Genomic DNA, 21811 nt, shown 5'->3' with positions numbered 1-21811 from the left:
CTTCACTCACTATTACATTAGAAACAGGAGGGTCTTGTTCACTCTTGTGCCCATCGCTGCAAGGTTGAACAATCTGCTCTTCCTTTCTGGGCTGTATGGCAGCATCCCAGTGTGCTCTCTCCTCGTGTCCTGAAGCGCCAGGAGAAGTTGTGTCTGTCAACTCATGTATTGTCATCTAAATGCAGAGACTAGTCACAAGTATGTAGGAAGAAGGCTCTGCTAGGCATAGAACATTGTCCAAAGCACAGGAAAACTGTTGGATAAAAAGAGGAGGGGAATTTATGCAGTCCTCATGTTTTTCAACTGTTATAAACATATGGAAGGAAACAGCAGGAAGAAAAGATTTTCTGAAAAAAACAGAAAGCAAAAAAAGGAAGGAAAAGTACTAGGCAAAGATGTGACAAGATCAGCATCAGCTTGCACATTTCCACTGTGGCAAAGCAGTGCAGAAGCACCACGTCCAGTACAGAGAATCCTTTTCCAGACATCTCCTTCTCTAAAGAAACAAAGGTGCCATTTCCCAGCACAGGGCAGGGATTAGGGACAACCTGTTTTCCTCTAACTCCTTTCCACCACAGACAGGGACAAGAAGGCAGTCCTCGCATGAATCCAGCTCCACTTCCAACCATTATACACTCCAGAGTCAAGAAACAACCGCGAGGTATCCACTGCTCAAACAAATGCTGAAGGCAGCAACTGCATCCTTATCTTCCTTCCAAGATGGCCTGCTCTTTGCTGGGACTCAAGGAACAGGCGAGTTGGAAAGTCTAGGTTTCAAAGACTAATTTCTCCAAAGCATCTGTAGCCCAAGAAAATCTGTCAAATGCCTTTTTAAATGAGAAAATGCTATACCAACACTGATTGTTTCATATTTTAAAGAGTATGATAATTGACACTAGAGCTATATTACCAAAATTTGGTAATTAATACCAAGTGATGATATTTATATCAGCTAAGTAACAGCTATAAAAACTACTAGTACTTCTGGCATTGATTACAGATGCAACACAAGCAGAAACAGTTTATTAAACAGCTGAACAAATGGGACATTGAGGGGAGGAGTGCATTGCTCAAGAGGAAGTAGAATGTGCAACCTTAAAAATGACAAAACCAGCACTAAACTCTCAAGCCAGGGCAAAAGCTGAAATATTGACATCATAATAATGTTATCTGACAACCATTCTAGTGCCAAAAAAAAAAAGCATCCAATTCTTGCCTGAGAAGCCCAACACTCCTGTGTTTCTGCAGTGAAGACCATGATTGTGGCTGCAGAGAAGTAACAAAGTCCTATACATCCAAAACACTTAGAGAAATCAAGTGTATATTCAGGACCTGAAATACACCCAGTACAGGCATTTCATACAGGGTTTTTACAAAAATACTTTTACATGATGTTTATACTGTACATGACTAGACTGTTAAATGATATCTGACATTGCTAAAATGCTCATCTAAATACTAGAAAGGCAAGTGTGAACCCAGCCCGTTAGGAAGGTTCACAAATTATACAGCCCTTATCTCTCTGGACAAGAAGTGCCAGGTAAGAATGTAAGGTCTGGAAAACTAGAAAAGAGCAAAGTTTTAGGGAGTGTTTTCCAGATATTTGGGTCATCACAAGTCAAATATTCTCAAGAGAATTTAGTCAAAACCATTTTGTAGCAGGCCCAAGGGAAGGAGACAATTTTCTAACAGTGGTACAAAGTACAGGTTAAAGTCCATAGATATTGACATGAAAAGGAATATAGCCTTTTAGAAGGTACTTAGATGAAAGAGCAATTTTAATAAATTGATGCAAAGTTTTACATTAGCATAATTGAGAAAGACTTGAAAAAAATCTGCATCACCACAGTGCATTTGCTGTCTATAAAACACAGTTGGTGAGTGAGAGCAGTCAATATTGTCCATAAGGGTGAAGAGTAAAAAGAAAACCTATTTGTATTTCACAAGTCTTCTGTCACCATGTTAGAAGAAAATATGAACCTTATATAAAGAAGAAAGCTAAACAAAGAATTTGAGTGTATTCTGATTTACTTGTTTCCAGGAGAATATGTGGTTTAGTACAAAATTATTTAAAATATTTTTATACAGTATGAATATTGGGCACCTAGTGTGTACAATTTACATCTGTAAAACATTATCCTCTGTAACATTTTCATTCCAATCCAGCATTTGACTGAAATCTCTGAAGGTTGATCAAAACCTCTGGGGAATAGAACTGCCCAGCGTTTCTTCCCCTTTCTCTGGGGAACATCCTCTTTCTTCTCCCACCTTTTGCTGTTGATGGTATAATAACTGAATTTTTTCAAGTCCAACAGAGTCCCAGGGAAAATTTATAATTCAGATCCACAAAAGCCTGACCTTTGTAGGAGACTGTATAAGTCACTCGTTGCTTGCAAGTCCAGGGCAGAGCATGGTGATCATGGTAGTTGTTTCTGCAGTGTTGAGAGTGCACTGAGATGCAAGAACTGGGCAACAGTATGCAGACACTCATGGTGAGTGGATGGGGCTGCTTGTATGAAATGTCCCAAACTGTCACCAAATACTAAACACTGTGGAAAATTATTAGGAAGGATGGATTACGCAGTGAAGATGAGGGCAGGCACACCTCTCCTGTAGGCCAGAACAGCTCTCTGGTGGTAGATAAAACTGGGGTGAGTTTGTGTGCCCCATTTTTTCTCCAAGTACTCTTCACTCTGCCCTCATGACAAGCCCAACTTCCTGCCTACACTAAATGTAAAAGAAGAGTAGAGAAATTGTTTTTGCTAATGCCAGCTACATGGGCTCCCTAGGCTGCTCAGTTCTTTCTGCTCTTTCCTCTTGTGCTCCAGATGAGAGCACAGCCTAAGGGAGGAGGGGTGCCTCCAAAAGTGAATGAGTAAGGTAGCAGAAGGCACCTACAAAACAAACAAACAGACAAACAACAAACAAACAAACCAAAACACAACCAAACTAGGCAGCCTCCAAAAATAGACAAGCTGAAGGTCCCAGTTCTGATCAACATCCCAAACACTTAAGAAACTTCAAAGCATTCAAGAAGATTCAAAATACTGACAAACTACCCACCTTAGTCAGGTACTCAGGAGGCAAGGGTCAAATTTAGGTCTTCTCAGGAGCAGTAATCAGGCTCCTGACAGGATGCAAAAACATAGCCAGAAGCAATACTTAAGACTTTCCACACAGATCTGTTTTCACTCAGAGAGTAGTGCGGCTCAGTGGCACCACTGCCTCTGGCAGAAAAGGATGAGAAAAGAAACACCACCAACATTCAAGAAGACAGGGGAAAAAAAGCCACTTAACAGTACAAAATTAAGAGAACTGATGAGGAATTCTGTAGAAGCACTGTCTTAAAAAATGATTAAGACAACTTCTTCCACCATGTGCTGGAAAGCAGATCTCCAGCATCCTCTGTAGCATGCAAGTAATGGTTGCTGCTGATAGGACTTTTCAATAGTCAGGTGTGGCATTAGAAAGAGTTTGTGAAGATGATATGTACATTAAATTTCCACACAGCATCTAAAAACTGTGGGAAAGGAATGACAGGAAAGAGGAATCTATAAAGGACAAAGAACAAAGGGGTTGCATTTTTGTTCAAAAACTGAGCTTGCTAATGCCTGTGTAGAAAACCAAGTCTTTTGTTAATGATAGCAACAATGAAGTCCAATAATTCCATGAAAGAGCAACTGGTGCAGAGCTTACAAAATTTAAACTTAAAAAAAAAAAGGCACACAGTAAACTACTGAATTTCTGAAAAATGTTCATCATGTTATGTACAAAATATACCATTGAAACTTTTCTCAGCTATCTTTGATTCAATACCTATATCTGATAGCTTTGCATTTGTGGAGATCTTTCAGAACTTCGTTTTGTAATTTATAAAATACTAGTTTCTAGTGTTTTAATTAAACATCAGCCATGTAACAGAACTAATCTCACTTTTCTAAAATGCAGTGCACATCAATATGCCATCGACAGCATTCATTTCAGTCAGTCAGAAAGTTGGGCGGCTGAAATGTGAAGTAAACATTCATTTGAGATAAAACTGGAATTGGTAGATTTACATTTTAGTCACAATGCTGCACTTCCATACTGTGATCTTGTGCTAAAAAATACTAGTGCTCTGCTCATTTTCAAAAGTATGTGCTTCATTTTACTTTTACATTTACTGATGTTTACTCTTATAATTCAGAAATAAAGAACATGGATTTACACAGAAATGCTCAGAATAAATTTGAGATAATTTCTTGGTAGAAACACGTAGAAGAATAAAAGCAGCAGCTTCTAAGAATGGTAAGTTCCTCCACATTTTAGGTCTAACTCATGGGCAGCAGCATATTAAGGATCTGAAACCTGAGTTATGACTGCAGTGTGTTAATCTAGGATGGAATTCTTAATTAGCTGTTGTAAAAATTCGTTCTCAACACCATTCTGAAATAAGTATGACATTTTTTTTTTCTCCTTCTAAAATACAACTGCTACTGAAGCTTAAGTGATTATGCCATTTAATATGCTCTGCAGTTGCTCTCTTAAAGACTCAATAACTGTGTGCACATACACCCACTGTTTTGAGACTAAAAACCCCAGAGCTAAATGCTGTACCATTCCAATACTCCTTGATAAATAAAGAGCAGACGACCTGCAGCCGAAGTCTGACATTCATTCCTTTACTGAAACTACAGTAGAAAGATCACACTTTCTAACTAAATGGCCCTCTTGTCATTATACGAGTAGTGTAAGTACTTCTGGAAAAGTAAGAATCTGTTCAGGAAGGAATGAAACCACAATATATTAATGTCAAAAATCAAAACAGCAAACAGATTTCACATTACACTATGAACATTCCAATTTTTAATCAGCCCTGCTAAAAGAGGAGTGTGCAAATGGGGACATAGAGGAAGGAGTGTTTAGGTTTAAAAGACCATTCATAATAAACTAAACTTAAAAAATGCTTGGGAAACAGCATGAATGAATGAATAAATAAACAAATTTATTACTATTTTAGTCTCAAAATTCTATTTATTATGCTACCTGAGAACCAACAATGTAGCATCTGATGCAGAAGAATTCTTTTTAAAAGCTGTAAATTAGAATGATAAGAAATAACCTCTTTCCCAAATACAGAAGACTTGCAAGGACCTAATTCAAGTAGAATAGGATAGAATTGCATTTGGTTTACATGAAAGAGATCTCATATGACAGCCAATAAAAAATAAAGCAGAACTGTAACTATGGATGTTTACTTTGTCTCTACATTGAAATATACAAAATTATTTAATAACTATCCCATATAGCTTTTGAAACTGCTATTTTACTACTGCTGTGATCTCTTGTCAAAACCTAAGTGGAATGCAAAACTTAGTAGTGCTCATCTGATCCAGTTACATTTCAATTACACGTGCCTGATGTTTCTATGATACAAGTTAGACCCATTCATCGATGACCTAGAGGAATGGAAGAAATTCTGCTTAAATTGCAAATTGCAGGAAATTGTTTCTGCATGTAATGAATTCCCCTTTCAAAGCAGCCCTTTTTTGTTTTTAAAAGCAGAGAGGTATGACTATCCAGCTAAACAAGAGTAGATACAGGAAACCGGGGGGACGAGGAGGGGAGGCGGGCAGAAGGAAACAATCTATTACACTATTAAACTAAGTCAGTAGGTAAGTAGTATTTCTGTCAAGAAGATAGGATCCATGCTACAACAACTGAGACTGGAGTCAAAAGCCACAGAATCACAGGATGGTTTGGGTTGGAAGAGGCCTCTGGAGATCATCTAGTCCAACCCATCTGCTAAAGCAGGTTCACCCAGAGCAGATCACACAGGAATGTGTCCAGGTGGGATTGGAATGTCTCCAGAGAAGGAGACTCCACAACCTCTCTGGGCAGCCTGTTCAGTGCTCTGGCACCCTCAAAGTAAAGAAGTTTTTCTTCATATTCAGATGGAACCTCCTGTGCTTCAGTCTTTGCCTTTTGCCCCTTATCCTGTCACTGGGCACCACTGAAAGGAGTCTGGTCCCATCCTCTTGACATCCATCCTTGAGATATAAATAAGCAATGATAAGATCCCCTCTCAGCCTTCTCCAGGCTGAACAGACCCAGCTCACTCAGTCTCTCCTCATAAGAAAGATGCTCCAGACCCCTAATCATCTTTGTAACCTGCTGCTGGACTCTCTCCAGTAATTCCTTGTTCTCCTTAAACTGGGGAGCCCAGAACTGGCCACAGTATTCCAGATGCGGCCTCACCCCGGCAGAGTAGAGGGGCAGGATAACCTCCCTCGACCTGCTGGTCACACTCTTCCTAATGCACCCCAGGATACTGCTGGCCTTCTTGGCCACAAGGGCACATTGCTGGCTCATGGTCAACCAGTTGTCCACTAGGACTCCCAGGTCCTTCTCTGCAGTGCTGCTTTGCAGCAGGTCAAGCCCCAACCTGTACTGGTGTATTGGGTTAAGAATCCTTAAGAATTATGTGTAATGGACACATGTACTCAGCTGTCACATCTAATCCACACATGCCTTCAACATAAAATTAATTTTAAAAAAAGTTATATAATATTAGTATTTTAAATTATTTCCTTAAAAAGTGGAACAAATTCACAAGAAAAGAAAGAGGCTCTTCTTTCCACTTCTGTAAAAAAATGCACTTGAAAGATAGAAGGATTCAATTACCTCCAATGGGAGGACTCAAACCTAGAACACCTCTGGTTTTGGTGTGCGTGTCCCTGACAGAAAGGGATTCATATCTGATGCTGTCCTCTCCTTCTGTATTTTTCTTTTTGCAGAGTGACCCACATCCACACAGCTTCCACAGGAGAAGTCTAAAGAGTTTACTTGCAGTAACTTCAAGCTGTGGTGCCTGGATGATTTCCTGATACAGGATAATTCTTCCATTAGCTCTGCAGACTTAGGAGCAATGTTAAGGGCTGCAGAATCACCCCTCACAGAAATAAAACCAAAAGACCTGATGAAAGAGCAAGCAAAAAGATAACTGTAAAATATGATAGATTCTTACACTTTCAGTAGTGCTTTTCTGCTGAAATAACATTGTGTCAAGCATTTGAGCATTACACAGCAACAAAGAAATTTTCACTGTGGCACCAAGATTAGGACTAGCGTTTCTAAACAGCAAACTCAAGAAATTTAGGGAGTGAGCTCCTGCACACTAGGAAGATCTAGACTTGAAGAGAAATTTGACATCAAGGAAAAAAAAAAAAGGAAAAAAAACACATACATACATAGCACCATAAGAATCTCCTTGATCTCCTTGCGTGAAAATGCAAACTAGTAGCCTCAGTTTGTAAACGGATGTAACATTAAGCCTTTCCACATCTCATGAGGGAGCAGCCACAACAGGAGTGGAGCAGGTGGCAGTTCAGCAGAAGCAGCAGCTGCTCCAGGAGGGGCACAGAAGCCATGTTGCCATCCTCCAGCACATCACAGATCAGAACAGACTCACAGCAGACTTCTCCATGGCCACCCCAGCTACCCAAGCCACCAGGTGTTGCTTCCCTCAGATTTCCAGAGCAGAAACATGGTCCTGTGAGTCTCTTCTCTGGAACAGATCCAGGCTGAAGACTTCTTGCTTCCCTCAGATTTCCAGAGCAGAAACATGGTCCTGTGAGTCTCTTCTCTGGAACAGATCCAGGCTGAAGACTTCAACAAGCACTGCAAATGTGAAAGTACTTGAGGCTGTTCTCTGAGAATTAAGTCTAGCACGAAGGCTTCTGGCAACATTTCCACTGCACACTCTTGTAGCAGGGCACAGCAGATCTTGCAGTCCCTCGGTTCAAACCTCATGTCTGGGCAGGAGTAAAATTCTTGGTTGTGTCACTATTGACACAACTAAATGCAATGGATCTGCAATGTGTCCAAATGTGCATGGGGAAAAAGGTGTAAAACAAGCTACTGCAAGCAGCCATATCCTTTCATTTTTCCTCATAGGATAGCTGTGAATCTCAATTGGCTGGAACTGTCCCCAGAGCCTGCCAGATGAGCCAATTTCAGGGGATGGGCTGTGGTCTTTACTTTTATTTCATTTGGATAAACCAGCTGCCAGGGAGGTCAAGATTACGCTCCCAATTGCTTTGTAATGGAGAGTTCAGACATTATTTTAAAGGCTGTACAGGTTCTACATGTAGAATTAAGTACAGTGCAAATGCAAAATGAGGCAGGACTTTTTCCATCCAGACATACTGCGAACTCAAGGCACACCATCACACCCAGAGCTGACTGACAGGATTTTTTCCTAATGTGTGTTTGAATAAATTCACATACACTCCAGAAGAAACTGAAGATGTTTTCTTTAAGAGGAATACTTTACTAAATTGCACTTTAACAGAAACACAATACAACAACTACTGTGGAAATTCTTGCCAAAATGTTTTAGCATTAATTGTGGAAGGCTCGGCAATAAGAAGAAACGGTGAACTCACACCAATTTACAACATTTGTATTACACTGCAGCATTGCTTGGCTATCAGAGCATTGCTGTATGACTGCATCAAGTTTGACATCATGAAGACGCCAGCTACAATGCACTATTCTCTTTGTGTCACCTTGTGGCATTTTGGTGTTGAAAGTCAAATACATGAGAGCACTAATCAAGCAACTGACAGTGCTAATCTCTCCCTTTATCTGAGTTTTGAACAGAATATGCATTTTTAATGTGTTTGGGCTCTTAACCCGATTTTTTTTTTTTTCAAAAAGCATATGTGAGACACTATATTGTTACCTGGAACTGTCCATGTACACCAAATAAGTGTCTGTTTTATAATTTGCTCTTAATTAGCTTACAGAGAAAGCAGAATGTATTATGCAGGAAAAACTATATTTAAAAACTTTACAGTAATTTACTAGTATAATATCAAGTTAATAATTAAGCCTGGAATAACAGCATAGCATTACTGGGCTGTAGTGAGGCCTTTAGAACTAAGCTTCATCAGAGAATTTAGAAACCAGCCAAATACTGCTTAGTAGACAAGCAACTAAACTTCTACATGGAGTTCCCAGTTGTGATCCAACAGAACTCTGGACTAAAACTTGGGACACGTGGGCTCACCTCATGACTTTTGACAACTTCATGTTTATGTAGGTAAATACTTGGCTTCTGAAAGATAAACAGCAAGAGGGTTGCTACACTTTTCTAGCTGAAACATCCCTCTCACTTCAATAAAAAATACTGCCAAACTTTAAACAGTCTATTGGCATGCTCAATTTCTGCTTCAATCTCTTGCATTTTCTGTTGTCCCCACTCTTGTATGCAATTCTGATGTGGTATCATTCAGTTTTTCTGTACCCTCTCTAATTCCAGATGACTTTTTCTGTGCACAAGATGAACAGGTTTCTCTCCTGGAGAGTCACCCACCAAAGTGGCCTTCTGCCTGTGGGATGCTTGCACCCCTGGTTGCAGGACTTGAGAAGGTCAGTACCGAATGAGCCCAAAGACTGCAAGAGACAGAGGATGGTCATGTAGTTAAGGCAGCTCAATGTCTTCCTGGGAGACATGACTGATTTGATCTTTACCTCATCAGTCCTGGAGCTCTCAGTCTTGGCAAACTAAGCTTCTCACAGCTGCTCACTGAACATTCTGTGTCCATCTGCTAAGATTCCAGATGTGCAGAAATGTTGATCATGCAAAAAGATACAGCTGAGGACACTAGGAAGTCCATTTTAATAATAGTAATAATAATAATAGAAATAATGCCAAGTACTCTGAGCCTTTAAAAAAAAAAAAAAAACATACAAAATTAGAAAATATGATAATTTCAGCTTTAAATCTGTCTCTACTTTTTTTCCTTCTTGTTGAAATTAAGACAAATTATTTCTTCTCCTAGCATATTCTACTCACAGCATCTCTGTGATACTGTTGTGTGTGGGGGTTTTGTTTAGTTTTTAATTCTGGCCATTCAAGTGTATCTATCAGTGCAGAAACTACAGTCCTATTTGCTCAACACTTTAAGGTTTGTAGTTAAAGACTATCTTAATGCTGAACACTATCTTAATGCATTTCTATATTTCCTAGTTTCTGCAGACTCACACTGCCTCTCTGTTGTTCCAAAGCTCAGCAAGCTTTATATCACACGAAAAAAAACAGATATAAAAGGGCATGAAAATGGCAAATATTTTTTTGAAAATAAAAAACTACTGAGTTTGGTTTCAAGTTCAGATTGAACTTTCACAATAATTCACATTTTATGTGCTCCAGCTCATCCCTTCTCAATTAAAACTTGCACATTTGCCAATAAAGATTTAGAGATCAGCAGTTCATTTATCATGTTTGCTTAAGTTACTCATTTCTAAATCATATGTCTATCTCAGATACTTAGCACAGAGCAGTGTTGGAAGGACTCATTAAAGACCATGCCTTCTGTTGCCAGTGACAACTATGATAAAAGAGTGAGTTAAGAAAAGATGAACAGCAAAATACCTGTTTCAGCTGAAAAATGTTAGCTAATCCAGTAGATGAGATGCAAAAAGACTTCACAGCTTGTTTACAGTTTTCTAAAGAAATGTTGTCTTCATGTTCGGATTAAGCAGCAAAACTCAGAGAAAGACACAGCAGGGAACACAGAAATAACGTGTAAAGGGAAACAAAACGGACTTCTGCTTCAGGGGCAGGCATTCCTGCAGTCATACTGATGAAGTAGCCCGAATCTGCTTGCTTGCTAGAGAAAATTCAGTTCTTAGCTGTGAACAACTCGTCCTTCTTATTTTTAAGAATAACATTTGAAATCTAGCTCTTACTTATTCTGCTGTAGGTTTTTTGTTTGGTTGGTTTTGTGATTAACAGTGATAATATACTGGTCTCTAAGAAGTAACATAACAGCTTTCTGAAAGTAACTTAGCAGACAAGCAAAACCACCATCAACACCAACAAGTATTAGTCTGGTCATGTGTTTGTCCCACTACAAGTGGCACTCTATAAAGGATGCTGAGCTAAAGGTTTCAGCTCCGTGATTGTACACACAACCTTTCAAATGTACCACACTACTTAAAACAAAATGGTAACTTCTTCAGCCTGCAAATCCATTGCGGAGTGAGGGTAATGCAAGATTTGGATAGCCATGATCATCTCAGAAACTTTAATATTAACTTTGTATTCCACTGCTAAATTTATGGCAGCACCAGTCCTATTCAGTGCTATTAAATTTATGGCTGATAATTCAGTACAAATAACACATCCATTTGTTCTGTTAGCCAGTAGTAGAATATGCAAGTGGGTGCACTTGAAACTTTACAGAATCTGCAATTGAGTCCAGAGTCCCCAGATGTCACAAAACAGCTCTGTGTTCATCCCCTAGGGGAAAGGAAAAGGGCATTGCATGGGCCAAAAGCCTTAACTGACCCTGAGAATGCGAGATCCAAAACTGGTCCCAGTGATCACATCTGCTGTTCCCTACACAATTACAGAAGTCCACAGCTTTTCCCCATACTCACTCCTACAATGTAGCTATGGGCTGTAAACACAAATATCCATGACAAGTTGAAACCTAAACTGTTCAGATAAATAAGAAAAAAGCTCCATAATATAAAGCTACAACTACTACTAATATTGATACTAGTTCCATTACCTAGGTTTAATAATTAACTTACAGTTCTTAATTATAATTTTTAATTGACACGAGCTTTACATTGGAAAAAAATGATACTGAAATAAAGAAGATAATGTTTTGCTTATTTTACTGTCTTTATTACTGAAAGCACTTTCACCATTTCCAGGCTGTTGGTGGAATTCAACAGCTGAGGAAACAGAGGTTTCTAAGGAGTCTAAGGTGAGATAGTGTAGGTTATAATCACATTCATCAGATTCCCCCCACAGGGACAGTATCAAACATTCAATATCTGCCTGTGGGGTTTAACTGTGATTTGGAAAATGTTTGTGTGGATTTTTCAGAAATTACATTTTCTCCAGTCTTCAGAACTTTCAGACTGTCATACACAAGAACTTTCTTTTTATGACGTTAACTACTGTTGTGAACTACCAACCAACTGAGAATCTACTACTAGAAGATAAAACAAACAGCAGGTGCCAGAAAACACATTCAGAGTGACTGGTTTGTATTCTGATACCTGCATGATGGTTTAATATTTATTCTTCTGATCCATCAGCTGGCACAACATGCCACACAACACAGAGGCTATGTTCCACATCAAGACTGTTGCAGCAAACATAATTAATTGCATGCCTTTCACAAATCTATTTATTTGGCCTGACACACTATGCATTAAGTTAAATCCAATATAGAGATATATAACAGAAAGATAGCTCAAAGAAGCATCATGTTGAAGTAGGCAGCGTAATTATTCAGTATATAATCAGCTTGATATATTTATACTGCCTAGCTTAGAGCTGTCTCCAGAAATGGAAGAATTACAGGGAATCTGGAAGGTAGCACAATGTTCAAATAATTTATTTTTTTAAATAATGCAAAAATATGGTAGAAAAAGGCTTCTATGTGTTAATCTAATTGGAAAACTATGCACATTGCCTTTGTTTTATGCCAGCAATAAATTATTGCATAAGAGCTATTAGCTATTACTGAAAGACATTGTTTTCACAGTATACAATGTGGTGATATAACGATCCCATCTTTTTTGCTGAAGTCATAAAATACCTCATGTTTTCAAACAAATCTGTTTCTAAATTACCTGAGTACAAAAACTGCAGGCATCTTTTCTAGCTCTTCCCATATATCCATATTCAAGCACCCATTTAGAGAAAAGATGAACAAATTTTTTTGTGAAACGTTAAAAGAAACATGACACCAGTCTGAAAGCACATATGAATCTCAAAGCAAACATACCCTTTTGTGGAATTTAGAAGTTTTCAAGTTAGAAAATCATATTCTCTTCACCTAACATTATAGTTTATACCAGCAGTGCCAACATGTTATGCTTCCCAGCAGCAATGGCAGGTCTTGCCATGGCTTCCAAAAGTGGGTGTCACAGACAGGATTTTGAAACATACAGGAACTTGGGAGGAAATTCCTGATGGTTTCATAATCTTCCTTGAAGCAAACAAAGATGACCAAGAAATATGAGCTCTAAAACACCTGAAGGAGACCATTAAACGGTCTCCACATACACATAGTAGGTATAAGAGAAGGACTGGAAAACATTAAAAAGATAATTTAGATTAAAATATACATGTTTTTGAGGAAAGAAGGCATTTTGGAAGACCAGAATTTAAAATCTAAGTGAAGAACATAGAAATAGGTAGGAAGAGAAATTACAGGGACACAAAAATATACTGTAAATAATCTGCAGGTTTAGAAAGGGTTCTAGGAAAGACAAAGCACAAAGACACAAGCCGCTTTTCTTTCAATCTGAATGTTGGATGCAAGCAAAATGAGAATATGAGAGATAAGGAAGCTAAATCAGGCAAATTCATTTCCTCCTACAAATTTACCTCTTCTCAACAGCTCAGGAATACTGAGGTTTCTGCAAACCCTTTCCCATCCCACAGACTCATAGTGATTCAAAAAAGCCCAGTGGGCTGGGCTGCTGCTGCTCTCACAGTGGAGTAGGAAGGCAAATGAAGCCTCAGGCAATGGAACTTCACTGACAGGAAATTAAATGAAAACTGTTGTATTAATTACCATGAAACAGATAAGCGCAGGGAGTCAATGAAGCCAGCAAGATCCTGTCATTTTCCAGTCCTACACAGTTAACTATGCTTCAAAGAGCTGAGTGCATCTGCTTTGTCTCATGCCAGCTACCACTGGTAAATCTTTCCGCAGCCCTCTAATAAAGAAAACACAACTAGAACATTTTAGGTTTAAAATGAAAACCTAACTTAATATTTCAACAGCACAACATTCGTCTGCAAAGCATTCAAAGAACCCTTCCCCTCCCCATGACATCTTCAGAAGAAAAAAAAAACATTAGCTGAACTGGGCTAAAGCTCCTGCTAAAATTGGAACCTTTTTTCTTAACACAAGACTATATACAAAAAAGTAATGAAACTACCAAAAAATATAAAAGCATTTTATAATCTTTGATGCTGGCTCACTCAGAATCATTGCTGGACATAACACAGTGTTTTATCAGTGACTTTAAGACCTGGCAGAAGGACACTAGCCTCAGACTAGGCCTGGCCTGGTTTTAGTTGTCCCATTGTCTCAATATGCACGGCGAGGCCACAAGACACTCAGCTACTGACTAGCAGTGCTAGAGGCTCCTTAATGAAAGGCAAACTCTGTAAAGGAGGAAAAACAAAAACTAAAACAATGAAGAAACAAATAAGAAAGGAAAGGCAGAAAAGTTCAGCAGTTGAATTCCTGTCATCTGGAATTTAATAAAACATCAGTGAAATGGTGGTTAGAAATTTCATCTTAAAAAAAGTATTATATTATACAAATGCATGAAATATTTAAAGCAGAAGATGGAAGAAAATCGAAGTTTATCTTCTGTATATTTCATGGAATAATCTTAAACCCAGTCAACAGGTTTTTCTTTCACAAATGTTTTTACTGACCTTGAAGGTTTGCCTGGTTCAGCAGTTCTTCCCTCTTGACTACTCAAATTAACCCTGAACCTGGTTCCAATTGGAACTTAAAATTTATAAAACAGGTCCCTGCTCCTCCAGGTAGGGCGATTGGAGTAGATCTTTTGAGGTCCCTTCCAATCCCTAACATTCTGTGATTCTGTGATATTCGATCTGTTGGCAACACAACAGTATTATAGAGTGGGTAGCAGAAACTTTTGAGCAGATTTTAAAAAGACCAAAGAAAGAGGTTTCCACAGAGGAGACTGACGGGACTCGTACCATGAGCACACTGCAAACTGACTGCTGAAAAACCTGCTAATAAATGTAATTTGTGTTGGATATTCTATCTGGATTTTTTTACAGCAGTCAGAAGGAACTGTGAAGGGTTTACAGCTACTGTAAAGTCTCCTTTGATGCTTACAACTACTGAAGAGGATGGTTGGCCTTTCATAACTCTTTGTGTTCTCCAGTTTTCTGCAAGTACCTCTAGAGTTCACAATGTCCAAAGAACTGCCAAGTGTCCTGACAGAGGTCCAAGTAAAAAATCGTGATTAAGAAATATTAATACCTGGGATTTTTTTACAACCATTTCTAACACTAATTCTGATTCTGAAAAAATGATGCAAGTAGTTAAGTATTCACCCTTCTCATAGATGAAATTTCAGCCTTTAAGAAATAATCTACTTAAGAACTTCAGTATACTTTCATCCACACTCACATAATTAAATTCCAGATATATGAACAGTAATTATATTTTTTTAAATTAATAACTCATTACTCTTCTCCCTGACTACAAATTGCTAGACATGGCACTATCTAAGTAATCAACTGAATACTTTTAATGGCTTTTTTGAAGTGCATTCACCTCCCTGAAGTAACACAATCTTATCTTCATCTGTTAAAATAAACTGAACACAAACTCAATATTCATGGACATTATTGGCAGATAACTGAGTTCAGCTAATGACCTCTCTTCACTTTTCCAATAACCTCATGCAGTTCTCTTTATTTACCTATATGCATTCTTCTGTTCAAAGACTAAACATGCTTAAAATTTCCTGATGATTACATGAAAATATATAACATTAATGCAGACAGAACTCTCTTCTGACACCCAGCTTTCTGAAAACAGATGACATCTCTCACTGGCTAAGCTTAAGTCTCCAAACTATTACTAAAAAAATTAATTTCTTTTTATATCAAAGTTTATTTTCAAATGTATTAAGAAAACCATAGTTTCTCTATAATTTGCATTATTTAGAAGCTATTGTGATAACCTTCCATGACGTCAGGGGAAAAAACCTTAAAGTTCTTATTTTTCCCTTATAATAATGTCATCCCTATTTTGTAGAGTAACTGTCTCTTAGGTTTTTTTAGGACTGAGCATACTTTCTGAAAAAGTACAAAATTTAACTTCACAAAAATTCAAAGAAATCTAATGTGGAAGCTGATATTTAAACTTCACCTCTTTTTAAGATGCATCCATTGATTTTTCTGCAGTAAGGAAATCAACAGCTCTGTTCCAATTGTTGTGCTTACATGACAACTTAACTCTAGCTAGCAAAATCACTTTGAAATTGCTCTTCAGTAATAAAAATCCTTTGTTTTTCTGTGGCAACATCAAAACAAAGACTTTTTGTTATAGAACAGTTTTGAACACAATCTGTAAATGATGATTTTGTTCTATGTCAACACAGTTTCACTTTTCCATTGCAAATCAACTTCTAAAATCATAGCTAAGCAGGCAAGTAGTTAGGGACTTTTTACAAGTATAGGCATGTATGACCCAAAATCATTGTTAAGGCAAAGGTTTCCTAAACAGCTCATTTTTTTGAAACAGCTATTTACCATAGGATTAAATCATGAGGTGGTATACTGCGTTAAAGCTTTTGATTTCATAAACACCTTCACATTTACTGATTTGCCATTTTAAAGAAAAACTCCTTGAAAATCTTCCAACTACAGATTTTTATCAACAATTACAGGAAAACTGACTCTGCAAACAAATCATCATTTCCTTTTTCATGATGTGCAAACCCAATGAGAAAGTATTTGCTGGGATGAGCAAATGACAAAAAAAATATAGGTATGCTACAAATGGATTTATATAGGATTCTTTCCTAAGAAAAAGCAAAGCACTATAGCACACATGAACTGAGCTGCTAAATTTACTTTCAAATTATGACATTCTTGGTATTATTCCACTCTGTTTTCCTACAATTTAGCTTGATATGACTAATAAACTTACTGCACCCTGAAATTCTGTTTGCTTTACAAAGTCACCTCATTCTTACAAGAATTGTAACGTGAAATCTAAACATACTTTCCATGGCTGCTTTTCTTTCATTTTTTGCCTCAAATTCTTCTCCTTAGCATTCAGCTTTATTAATTTCCAAATAACACCCATCTTCACAAAATACCATCATAGTTTTGAGTGTCATTCAATCACAGATTTTGAATTCCATTTGTGGAAAGAAATTGATGACTGACTGTTGAAAGTCTTCAAGTAAATGACATTAAATATGAAATACCTTATTCACATTCTTGGCATGAATGTAAGATGCAAACATGTTAAAAGAACAAAACAAGCACCCTAGTTCCATCTACTGACCAAATATTCTCAAGTAAAAGATATCACTCTCCTGTCTTAAAAAGACTGTTTAGAAATTAGTTAATGTTTAACATAATTTTGAAGACAAATAAACACATTTTTTTTCATTAATTACCACAAATAGTAACATTTCCGGTTGCAACACTGTAGTAGTTAAATCTTTGCCAGGTTTTTGGTTTGCTATCCCAAGGCACACTTAAAAATAAAGTACTTCGAAAGGGAAATAAAGTTCCACATATGAAAAATATAATGGACTACAATAAATATATTAACCTGATAGTGTACATGTTTTCGCTCTGTTACAAGACTGCATATTAAGAAGCTGTTAATTATCCTCCACATTTAAGTTTTTGCATCATTTAGTTTATCTATAAGATAAGAAAATCAAGACAGCCTTTCCAGTTTACACATACCATGTAATTGGTAGTCAGAGCTAAGGGCTTAGGGCATGGTCCAAAGTGACACTTTACTGGATAGCAACACAGATATCTGTCTCTTGTTTGTCATTTAAGTCCAAAAAGAAAAGATTTACAATGAGAGAAAAGGAAGCCTTAGTGTTGCCTGAAATCTTTACAGACAGAAAATAAAGAGGTTTGTCCTCGTCAGCAACGGCATCATCAAAATCTGGGGGTTGGGTGAAGCAAGGAGAACTATGCTCAATGTCAGCAATGACCTTTTCCTGCACCCCTCACTCTTCATTTGGTTGAAAGAGGAGACAGCAGAGGAGACAGGAGTTCCTCAGTGGGGAAATGCTGGGGCAAACCTCCCTAGGACACGGAAGTTTCCATATCACTTCTACACCATGACAATGCACGGAAAATGCTGATTTGCTGAAAATATGGGAACATAGGGAGTACAAGAGGTAAGAGAAGTTTTAAAAGGAGTTGCTAGTTGTGCCACTCCTCTGATGGCAGAGAAATTGCTTCGTCGTTGGTTCAGATCTTAATGCCAACACCATCGTCCAGTATTGGTCACTGAGATGAGGCACTCCCAACTCACAGCCCCTACAGCAGGGGTTGCTTAATCATTTATATAGAATGAAACAGTTGTGTGACCCAGCACTAAGGGGCGCAGACCTCAGATTCCCTCGAGGCAGAGAAAGAAGTAGAATGCAGGCAACTAGACTATTTTCCTCTGAAAAACAGAAGACTTATTTTATATTTAATTTCAGCAAGGAAAGATATTTCAATTCAGTTATATCTAACATAAATCCAAATAGTGTTTAGGCTAAAAACTGGGAAAATTATGCAATGTAATAAAAAGATCTGACATTTACATAAATGAGACATGATTATTTCCGTTATATCAAATAGTACTCTCTCAAATAATACATTACCTGGATAAAAATAGCCACATAATACATGAGTTCTCCTTCTCAGCTTTTGGAAAACTAGCAGCTACATCCACATATTTTAGAAATTAAAAGAACCCAGCCAGAGCAGAATTATCTATATGCAGCTTTGTATGGGATGTTGCAGAGAGATCTGTGCAGTATTTATCAAAGCTCGTTTACTTACAGAAAATACAGTTCCAGTGTCAAAGCTATTTGTGAATTAGGTCACAATTCAGTGAATAGATTTAACCAAGGAAAAAAAATACAGAAGTCAGAATATTTTCTTTCAGCATTTTCATTCAAAAAGTTTAAATCCAAGAACATTTTGTTGCAGGGAAGCTAAAGTATCTGTGCTATTCTCAGGATATCTACACTTCTTTTATTTAACTATATAAAACCATTTTGGGTCTGCTCTTTTCATGGTCTTTATCATATTTGGTGATTGAAGACTTAAATCTCATTGCATCATTATAATTTCTTCCTACTGCATACCTTTAGCAAAAGGCAACATAAGTGCCTGTGCCCTAAATTCACCTTTTAAAAATATCCTTCACAAATAAGAGTAATTTCAGACACATATTGTCTTAATGACAATAAATGTCATTAAGGACATTTGCAGAAAGTAAAACACATTCTGTCATCTTTTCTGGGTCAGGTCCCAGCAAATCAGTGTTTGTCTCCATGCAGTGACTAGGAACAACACCAGAATATATAGGAAGAGGCAGAAGTTAAACATTTAACATCTATCATGAACAATTCTGCCTTTCACAGACATGCTACCATTTCCATAATTAATGTAACAAATTAATTATTAAAAAAATAATCAGGAAAAATAGGTGAAATCCATGAAAGACAGGTACCAGCTCAAATATCAGATTTTCCAGGAGAAGGAGCAAATGCTGCAGAAGCAAAGACTGTGAAGATGTCAGGAAGTCAGTCGCTGTTTTTGTGGAGAAGCAGCATTACAAATCTCCGTTGCTTAATCTTAATTCAGCTGATGAAACAGTGACATGAAGCCTCTCATGTTACTGCCCAGCAAGTTCTGAGTATAGAAAGCAATGGCAGAAAACACAAAGTCTATGCACTGAACAGGAAAAAGAAAAAGTAGTTTATTGCAAAGCAGATGAAACATAGCATCTCATCTAAAACATAAAAGAGATACTAGTATAAAAGTTTGTTGTGATCATTGCATTTGAATAATGGCTTAAGAGTCAAAAGTATTATTATAATGGGCAACTTTTATTTTGCAACATTGAACAGTCAAATTATGGTCAGGGTTTCAAGCAAAAAAGCCTCAATCTATATGGTTATCGTGACAAAACCAATAGGAAATGTACCCAGAACTGTGAAAATATGGACAAACACACAATACAAAGGAACAGCTAAACAAAACAGAGGCTTGCAATTTAAGTCTTTTGAAGAACATAGTTTAGATAAGAAAAACCTACATTTTTTTTCAAGAGAGAATAGTAACACCATAAATGTCTCAAACTAATAAAAAGCTCAAAATCTTACTCAAAGCAAACACAGGGCTGTGCCTCACCATTAGCTCTTGTTACACCTGATAAATTGATGGCTTATGAGAACCACACTGAAACACCAGGTCTCAAATTTTCAAGTCCTTGTTAACCAATCAGTGCTGGCAGAGGTCAGTCTGGCAAGCATCTCCCAGGGCAGATGGAAATCCAGGGCCAGGAGGGAAGCAAACAAGGCAGGTGCAGGCTGATAACAAACAGATATCGGGACTGAGCATCACGAGACAACACCAGCTGCCAGGTCATGAGACAACCAGAATGTAGGAGCCCCCATGAATTCCATCTACAGCCCAGTGCAGTGAGCATCAAGAAGCAGAAATCTCTTACCTACAGAATGGATAAAATAAAACCATGCATCAGACCAACAGCCCCATTTCCAGACAGTCACGCTTGAGCCTTTGGATGCAGGTCAGGATGGGAAATCACTGATACTCTCGTGACTGCTGAGTCCCTGCCCCTGACATCACTAAGCAATCTGAAGTTTCCTTCAACCTTCAGAAACACAATTAGCAGTCTACTGCATTAAAAAAGATGACCCACATCCTAGCTGCCCAGCGAAGTTCACTGACCAAATCATGACTTTTCATTGAAAAGAACCAAAGCGGTTACCAAGGGCCTTTGTGCTTACTATAGCTGGCAAAAAGTTGCACCCAACTTAATTATGCCAACAAAGTGTCTTCGCTTATGCATAAAGATTAACGAGTAAAACAGGCTTCAGTCACAGTTTGGTCTTCCAATTATTACTGAAATACAAGTTATACTTGATAAAAGAATTTAAGTGTGGCCATTTATCTAGAGAATTCTGTGATAGAAGAGTTACACCTGCCATGCATGTAATTACTTCCAATATCTCAGTCTTCTACTTAAGGAGACAAATTGCATACTATGAGAAAATTAGTATTTGGCTACCTCATCATTAATAATTTGCCTAGGAAGTGAGATTCAACTACACATAGAAAAGCTTAGAAGCAACAAACTGAACATGCTCTATAAGAATTATAGTGTAAAGCATATGCTGCATTACAAATATTGTGACATGCAATACCAACCAGTAAAAGGCTAAGGACTGTTTTTCTGCAGTTTAATTGAGTATCAATAAAAAGACAGTCTTCTAGGTACAAAGTTTACTATTGATTTTAAAGTCTGCATATCTCAATTATTGTTTCCATTTTCTTTTGAACAGGTTCAAATGTTACTCTTTTAAGTGACCTCCACTAAGATTCACATATAAAAAAAGAGGGCTGCAACCAACTGAAAGAGGTCATTTATTTCCTGTATTTTTATGTTATCCATGCTGAATGAATACTAACAATGGAGAATGTGTAAGTAATATCAGGAACCAGGCAAGCAGAATAATCAAAATGAGACTTCTAAATGATATAAATGCGTGTAAAAACCAGACATAGAATATTGACCCGGGTAAAACTAATTCAGGTTTTGTTTTTGTTACAGTTTCATTAAATTCTAAGTAATTTGAGGAATTCAGAGGACTCAGCACATATAGATCCTTACCTGCAGAAGTTGTCTGCAACCTCGGTGTTGAGATCAGCTTCATCCTTCACAGGCCAAAGGACAAGAAACTGTTCGATCGGCTAACAGCCAGCAAATATAAAAGTGTAGTACGTCCAAACCAATTACACTTCAGGGGGATTTATCACTAGGAAAGGCTAATTAATATCTTTACTCCCTCCATCTAAATTTATTTTAGGAGACAGAAAGTTAACTCTACTTTGTAAGTCAGAGGACAACTACCACTATTAGTGCCTTGCCAAGAGCAAGAAAAAAGCTCTGAGCTTCTTGCTGTAATGTGCAATTGCTATCCACCTCTGCAGCATGCACTTCAGAAAAGG

General features: G+C 37.7%; 1 long non-coding RNA gene across 1 annotated transcript; it reads right to left on the bottom strand.

The window, feature by feature from the left end:
* Positions 1-18705: 18705 nt before the first annotated feature.
* Positions 18706-21606, bottom strand: LOC110359173 (uncharacterized). Its single transcript, XR_002414141.2, has 2 exons — positions 21474-21606; positions 18706-20288 (listed from the first exon to the last, which is right to left on the bottom strand). It is a non-coding gene; the product is annotated as an uncharacterized LOC110359173 (long non-coding RNA).
* Positions 21607-21811: the final 205 nt, after the last annotated feature.

The sequence above is a fragment of the Columba livia genome, chromosome 2, assembly GCF_036013475.1.
Source record: "Columba livia isolate bColLiv1 breed racing homer chromosome 2, bColLiv1.pat.W.v2, whole genome shotgun sequence".
Taxonomy (NCBI): domain Eukaryota; kingdom Metazoa; phylum Chordata; class Aves; order Columbiformes; family Columbidae; genus Columba; species Columba livia.
Note: the sequence above shows the minus strand (reverse complement) of the source record. Positions and strands in the feature narration are given on the sequence as shown.